This window comes from Tribolium castaneum, chromosome 1 (assembly GCF_031307605.1).
Source record: "Tribolium castaneum strain GA2 chromosome 1, icTriCast1.1, whole genome shotgun sequence".
NCBI classification, from domain to species: domain Eukaryota; kingdom Metazoa; phylum Arthropoda; class Insecta; order Coleoptera; family Tenebrionidae; genus Tribolium; species Tribolium castaneum.
Window position 1 is genome coordinate 4,812,801 of NC_087394.1, and position 7,228 is coordinate 4,820,028.

The 7,228-nt window shown below is 27.0% G+C and overlaps 1 protein-coding gene and 1 long non-coding RNA gene across 11 annotated transcripts in view; one reads left to right on the top strand and one right to left on the bottom strand.

The window, feature by feature from the left end:
* Positions 1-4,759, bottom strand: part of PDZ-GEF (PDZ domain-containing guanine nucleotide exchange factor) — a 96,798-nt gene extending 92,039 nt beyond the window's left edge. For all 10 annotated transcript variants that reach the window (XM_064359973.1, XM_064359980.1, XM_064359979.1 and 7 more), the window contains exon 1: positions 4,601-4,759. The gene's annotated coding sequence lies outside the window, so the exon portion shown is untranslated. The remainder of the gene's footprint in view (positions 1-4,600) is intronic.
* The window catches only part of LOC103313917 (uncharacterized), a 36,327-nt gene extending 29,571 nt beyond the window's left edge, over positions 1-6,756 (top strand). The window contains exon 3 of the long non-coding RNA XR_511587.3: positions 6,579-6,756. This is a non-coding gene — a long non-coding RNA (uncharacterized LOC103313917). The remainder of the gene's footprint in view (positions 1-6,578) is intronic.
* The last annotated feature ends 472 nt before the right edge of the window (positions 6,757-7,228 follow it).

Below are 7,228 nucleotides of genomic sequence, written 5' to 3' on the forward strand. Positions count from 1 at the left end.
CTTCTTTCTAGGCTTTTTTTCATATTCTTAGCTAAAACCCTTATTTTTAAATTATACTATTTTGACTTTAATTTTTTGTTTAATCTTCATCTAAATCGATCTCAAAAATGTACTACTAGAGCAAAAATGGCACAGTTTCCTACTTTTGTAAAATCTGGTAAAGATTCTTTAGTTTTTTAACATCGCTTATTTGAATGTGGAAAAGTGCAACTTTTCCAACTTCAGTACTTTTATATGAATATTGAAAATTTGAAATTGCCCACTGAATTTTACAAAATCTTGTGTTCTGTGCCTATTTTAAGCGTTTGAAGGTATAAATGCATTTATTTTGCGAAATGTTAGATGAAATATAACGCTGGTAATTTATTTTTCTCAAAATTTGGATAAAGCGAAAATTTTGTCACTTTGACTTTTTGTTGTTTTTTTTTCTTATTTTTCATTGAAAGTAGACAAAGTAGAGTTCCTTTTTGTATCACTAGATTATAATAATGAATTTATCGAATTTTTAATAAAAAACAATAATAATTAAACAATAGACAACACAATTACCAGTCAACAAGTTGACGTTTCTTTAAACTTTAATTACATTTTAACAGTTTGTAGTTCAGTCGACATTCCAACTCTATTAGATTTTCCTAAGATAAATAATAAATCCTAATCATTTTCAATGCATTTTTAGAAAGGACTATCAATATTAGTATATTTAGAGTAAACCATTTCCAAGAAATACATAATATTCTACAATTTTTTAAAATTAAAACTCATTAAAGTATCAAAAGTATCAGTGTTTAGATTTTATTTAAATTCATATAGGTATTATATATTTTAATAGTTTGACCATACTTCCACTTATATTTTGTGTTACAAACGGTTCGGATTGAAGAGGTTTGACCGTAATACGAAATTAAATTGAAAATTACGTTACTTTTATCTTTTTCAACCGTTTTCACATTTTTATTAATGCGAAACTAACTTTGTTGTGTGAAATAATCATCTCATTTATTAAAAATTCTATTTCTTTGGATTTCTACGATTTTTAAAGTCATTCTTTTTGTAAACTTATAAGTAACTGTACATTTTTCGCACAATTTCAATCAAAAACACCGAAAATTACACATTAAGGTAAAAAATTACGTTATTTTTTAAACGCTTTAAACATGTTTTCCACCGTTTTTTTTTAAACATATACAATCAAAAAAATCAGACTGTTTTTATACTTTTTAAGACGAAACTAGAAAATGACATTATATTATATACATTTTCGCTTAGGCACATTTTTTACTGAAAAATCACTTTCTCCGGGAATACCCTATCGGATCAAAAAATTTTATATTTTTGCTTCTTTCTAGGCTTTTTTTCATATTCTTAGCTAAAACCCTTATTTTTAAATTATACTATTTTGACTTTAATTTTTTGTTTAATCTTCATCTAAATCGATCTCAAAAATGTACTACTAGAGCAAAAATGGCACAGTTTCCTACTTTTGTAAAATCTGGTAAAGATTCTTTAGTTTTTTAACATCGCTTATTTGAATGTGGAAAAGTGCAACTTTTCCAACTTCAGTACTTTTATATGAATATTGAAAATTTGAAATTGCCCACTGAATTTTACAAAATCTTGTGTTCTGTGTCTATTTTAAGCGTTTGAAGGTATAAATGCATTTATTTTGCGAAATGTTAGATGAAATATAACGCTGGTAATTTATTTTTCTCAAAATTTGGATAAAGCGAAAATTTTGTCACTTTGACTTTTTGTTGTTTTTTTTTCTTATTTTTCATTGAAAGTAGACAAAGTAGAGTTCCTTTTTGTATCACTAGATTATAATAATGAATTTATCGAATTTTTAATAAAAAACAATAATAATTAAACAATAGACAACACAATTACCAGTCAACAAGTTGACGTTTCTTTAAACTTTAATTACATTTTAACAGTTTGTAGTTCAGTCGACATTCCAACTCTATTAGATTTTCCTAAGATAAATAATAAATCCTAATCATTTTCAATGCATTTTTAGAAAGGACTATCAATATTAGTATATTTAGAGTAAACCATTTCCAAGAAATACATAATATTCTACAATTTTTTAAAATTAAAACTCATTAAAGTATCAAAAGTATCAGTGTTTAGATTTTATTTAAATTCATATAGGTATTATATATTTTAATAGTTTGACCATACTTCCACTTATATTTTGTGTTACAAACGGTTCGGATTAAAGAGGTTTGACCGTAATACGAAATTAAATTGAAAATTACGTTACTTTTATCTTTTTCAACCGTTTTCACATTTTTATTAATGCGAAACTAACTTTGTTGTGTGAAATAATCATCGCATTTATTAAAAATTCTATTTCTTTGGATTTCTACGATTTTTAAAGTCATTCTTTTTGTAAACTTATAAGTAACTGTACATTTTTCGCACAATTTCAATCAAAAACACCGAAAATTACACATTAAGGTAAAAAATTACGTTATTTTTTAAACGCTTTAAACATGTTTTCCACCGTTTTTTTATAAACATATACAATCAAAAAAATCAGACTGTTTTTATACTTTTTGAGGCGAAACTAGAAAGTGACATTATATTATTTACATTTTCGCTTAGGCACATTTTTTACTGAAAAATCACTTTCTCCGGGAATACCCTATCGGATCAAAAAATTTTATATTTTTGCTTCTTTCTAGGCTTTTTTTCATATTCTTAGCTAAATCCCTTATTTTTAAATTATACTATTTTGACTTTAATTTTTTGTTTAATCTTCATCTAAATCGATCTCAAAAACGTACTACTAGTGCAAAAATGGCACAGGTTTTTTAACTTTAATTACATTTTAACAGTTTGTAGTTCAGTCGACATTCCAACTCTATTAGATTTTCCTAAGATAAATAATAAATCCTAATCATTTTCAATGCATTTTTAGAAAGGACTATCAGTATTAGTATATTTAGAGTAAATCATTTCCAAGAAATACATAATATTCGGCAATTTTTTAAAATTAAAACTCATTAAAGTATCAAAAGTATCAGTGTTTAGATTTTATTTAAATTCATATAGGTATTATATATTTTAATAGTTTGACCATACTTCCACTTATATTTTGTGTTACAAACGGTTCGGATTAAAGAGGTTTGACCGTAATACGAAATTAAATTGAAAATTACGTTACTTTTACCTTTTTCAACCGTTTTCACATTTTTATTAATCCGAAACTAACTTTGTTGTGTGAAATAATCATCTCATTTGTTAAAAATTCCATTTTTTTTATTTTTACGATTTTTACAGTCATTCTTTTTGTGAACTTATAAGTAACTGTACATTTTTTCGATCAAAAACACCGAAAATTACACATTAAGGTAAAAAAATTACGTTATTTTTTAAAGGTTTTAAACATGTTTTCCACCGTTTTTTTAAACATATACAATCAAAAAAATCAGATTGTTTTTATACTTTTTGAGACGAAATTAGAAAGTGACATTATATTATTTACATTTTCGCTTAGGCACATTTTTTTACTGAAAAATCACTTTCTCTGGGAATACCCTATCGGATCAAAAATTTTGATATTTTTGCTTCTTTCTAGGTTTTTTTTCCTATTCTTAGCTAAAACCCTTATTTTTAAATTATACTATTTTGACTTTAATTTTTTGTTTAATCTTCATCTAAATCGATCTCAAAAACGTACTACTAGAGCAAAAATGGCACAGTTTCCTACTTTTGTAAAATCTGGTAAAGATTCTTTAGTTTTTCAACATCACTTATTTGAATGTGGAAAAGTGCAACTTTTCCAACTTCAGTACTTTTATATAAATATTGAAAATTTGAAATTACTCACTGAATTTTACAAAATCTTGTGTTCTGTGCCTATTTTAAGCGTTTGAAGGTCAAATTCATTTATTTTGCGAAATGTTAGATGAAAAATAACGCTGGTAATTTATTTTTTTCAAAATTTGGATAAAACAAAAATTTTGTCACTTTGACTTTTTCTTTTTTTTTTCTTATTTTTCATTGAAAGTAGACAAATTAGAGTTCTTTTTTATATCTCTAGATTATAATAATGAATTTATCGAATTTTTAATAAAAAACAATAATAATTAAATCTTTTCCAAGAAATATATAATATTTTGTAATTTTTTAAAATTCGAACTCATTAAAGTATCAAAAACGGCTAATTATTGTGACATCGAGCTTTTGCATCTAATTATTGTTATTACGCTGACCACCTTGACGGCCCGATCTAATGCCCACAGAATCACCGTAGAAATTGCTTTGTGTTGAAAATTTAGCATAAATTTCGAAAACAACTCGCACTCGAATTCACTCAAAAAGGGTGCCACAGGTATGCCAGCAGGTGCAATCATAAACCGAAACTAGATCTCGACCGTTGCTCAAGATGAACCCAAAGATATTCCCTTCTCCGGACAAGTGTCCGTAAAACAGGAAAACGTTCACTCAAAAACAATTTATCAATACAATAAAATTTTAATCTTTATTTATCGCAATTTTAAGCCGACTTGAACAGGTTTAGTCTTTGTCATGTGGAAAAAAAAATAAAATAATAAGTTTTTTTTGGCAAAAATTTTGCTTTTTTTCGACTTACTCAGTCACATTTTGAGTTTTAATCCGGGGAAAAAAGGGCACAACACTCGTTCACCTCAAGCATATAAACAAAGCTTCGAAGGCAGGTAAACTTATTCCACAAACACACATGAAACCAACTACCGGCACCGTTCAAGGTAAACTAAACCGACTCGAGAGAGTCAACGGTTGAAACGAGTTATGTGCCGACTAAGCGTAAAAATGCCGCATTTTCATTGGCTTGAACCGTTGTCGGTGCTTTTTCGAAAAAGTCTAAGACGTACGTTTGGTGCGTCAAGGCCTGGGGGAGCTTTTTTGAGTGATTTTGTTTAATAATGTTATTGACATTTTCCAACTGAAACATTGAACTTATGGTAGGTCTGTCTGTCTTATCAAATATGTAAATGTGAATGGCGTCACAGCCTGGCATCGATTATTTATTATTTAATCTTTTACCGAGTTATTTTCATCTCTGAGTTTGGAACTTTCTAATGATGTGATTGATGCGTTTTTTGAGGATTTGAATTTATTATAACTTTGGTTCAATACTTGAGTTTCTCTTTCGTTTGTTGTAAATACATTCAAAAGATTTGTACTTTCTTATTTCAATAAAAAAAAACTATGACTAAAGTTCATAACAATTAATATTTTTGAAACTATTTTTTTTTTGGATACTTACCTATTTTTGCTTCTGTTGTCGATTTTCTTAATTTTCTATTTAATATCGCTATTCATTTGCATGTTTTTGGATGGTTTTTATACATAAAATTGTTATTTTTTGATGATAGTACGTTAGAACGAACCTAAAAATCAATTAATTTGCAATTTTTCTAGCTAAAAAATCACCTAACTAAACAGAAAATTGCGATTCTCTACGCATTAGTTCTGATACAATTTTTCTTTTGAAAATTTTTAATTTAAAAATTTATTTTTTATTTAATTAGTGTTTTTTTAGAATTGAATTTTTTATTGTTGCCATTTTATCCTTTATTGTTTCAGTTTGGCTCTTTTTTTCCTTTTCTTTCAAACTATCCAAAAAATCACAAAAAGTCGAAATTATTCTTTCTTTCGAGCGTTTTTAACTCTTTGAAGTCAAAATTTTTTGAAATTTTTGAATTGTTTCCAGATTGAACTCCACATTTTTCAATAAAAACAAAACCAAATACAAAAGAATTAAAACTGATTTTTAAGTATTTTTTAAAATTCGCCAATCCTTTACTGAATGTAGAAATGTAGACATTTTTGCTTGACGTTCTTTTGTGATTTTTTATTAACTTTTTCGCATATTTTCGACTTTTTGAGTGTTTTTTTTTAACTGAAAAATCACTTTTTTTCGAAGAATCATTTAATTAAACCACAAATTCGATTAACTATTTACAAGTTTTTTAATTATTCCTGTAATTAAAGTGTTGTATACATGAAATAGAATTTTTTGAGTTTTGTTATAGTTTTGTTCACTCTTTTTTTCCTTTTCGCCCAAAGTACCCAAAAAATCGAAATTTTTCATACTTTCGACCGTTGTGGCTTGCTTTTGAATTGTCATTTTTTGCTTCTGGCGTCGCTTTTTCTTCACTTTTTTTATTCAGTTTTGTTCGTTGTTCAAGTTTTTTTTGTCTCTAGGTCGAAATTTTCCTTTTTCCATATTTCTGACACACATTTGACAAAAAAAAACTATTTTTTATGAAACATATTTAGTTGGGTCGGAAGTTGCGATAATATTGTTTTTTTTTTGAGCGTTTAAGTTATTTTGACGGTACAACTTCATTTATTTAGCAAAATTTTGCCCAAATAGAACCATCAGCAACTTCTTTTGAAAATGTTAAAGGTTATTTAGTGGTTATTTCGGTTAAAAATTGACGTTTTCAAAAGTTTAATTTTTTTTTTTCTGCCGAAAGGTCGTGAAGATATTTTACTATGTTAAATACTTACCTTTTTGGCTAAAAACTCACCAGTTACGTCTAAATGTGCCGTTCTAAAGAACATAATTCTTTCTTTTTTAGGTCAAACTGGCAGATTTTGGAAAAACTTGCACGAAAACCGTATCAAATTGCGAACAACTTAGTCCATTTTGAAGCCAGAAATCATCTTATAATGAAGGAATTTTTCGTCAGGTCTTACTACAAATGAAGTGTAAAGATGTGTAACAGAAAGAAAAATAAAACTTGAACGTTTCTTGAATATTTTTGTCTTCCTTTCCTATGACAAAATTGGCATCAACTTTCAAGAAAACTGAATTTAAAGAATCTAAAAATAGATATTTTCCTTTGACCAATTTTTTGCCCCATTTTTTGTTGCTGCTAAAATTTTTTGCCCCATTTTTTGCTCACCCCAAAAATTTTTTGTCCCATTTTTTGCTTCTTCGAAAAATTTATTTTCATGAAAACTGAAATTTAAAAATCGAAATTTTCGAACCAAATTTTTTGCCCCATTTTTTGTTGCTGCTAAAATTTTTTGTCCCATTTTTTGCTCACCCCAAGAATTTTTTGTCCCATTTTTTCTCCATCGAAAAATTTTTTTCAAGAAAACTGAAAATTAAAAATTTTAAAATCGAAATTTTCCAACAACCAAATTTTTTGTCCCATTTTTTGTTGCGGCTAAAATTTTTTGTCCCATTTTTTGCTCACCCCAGGAATTTTTTGTCCCATTTTTT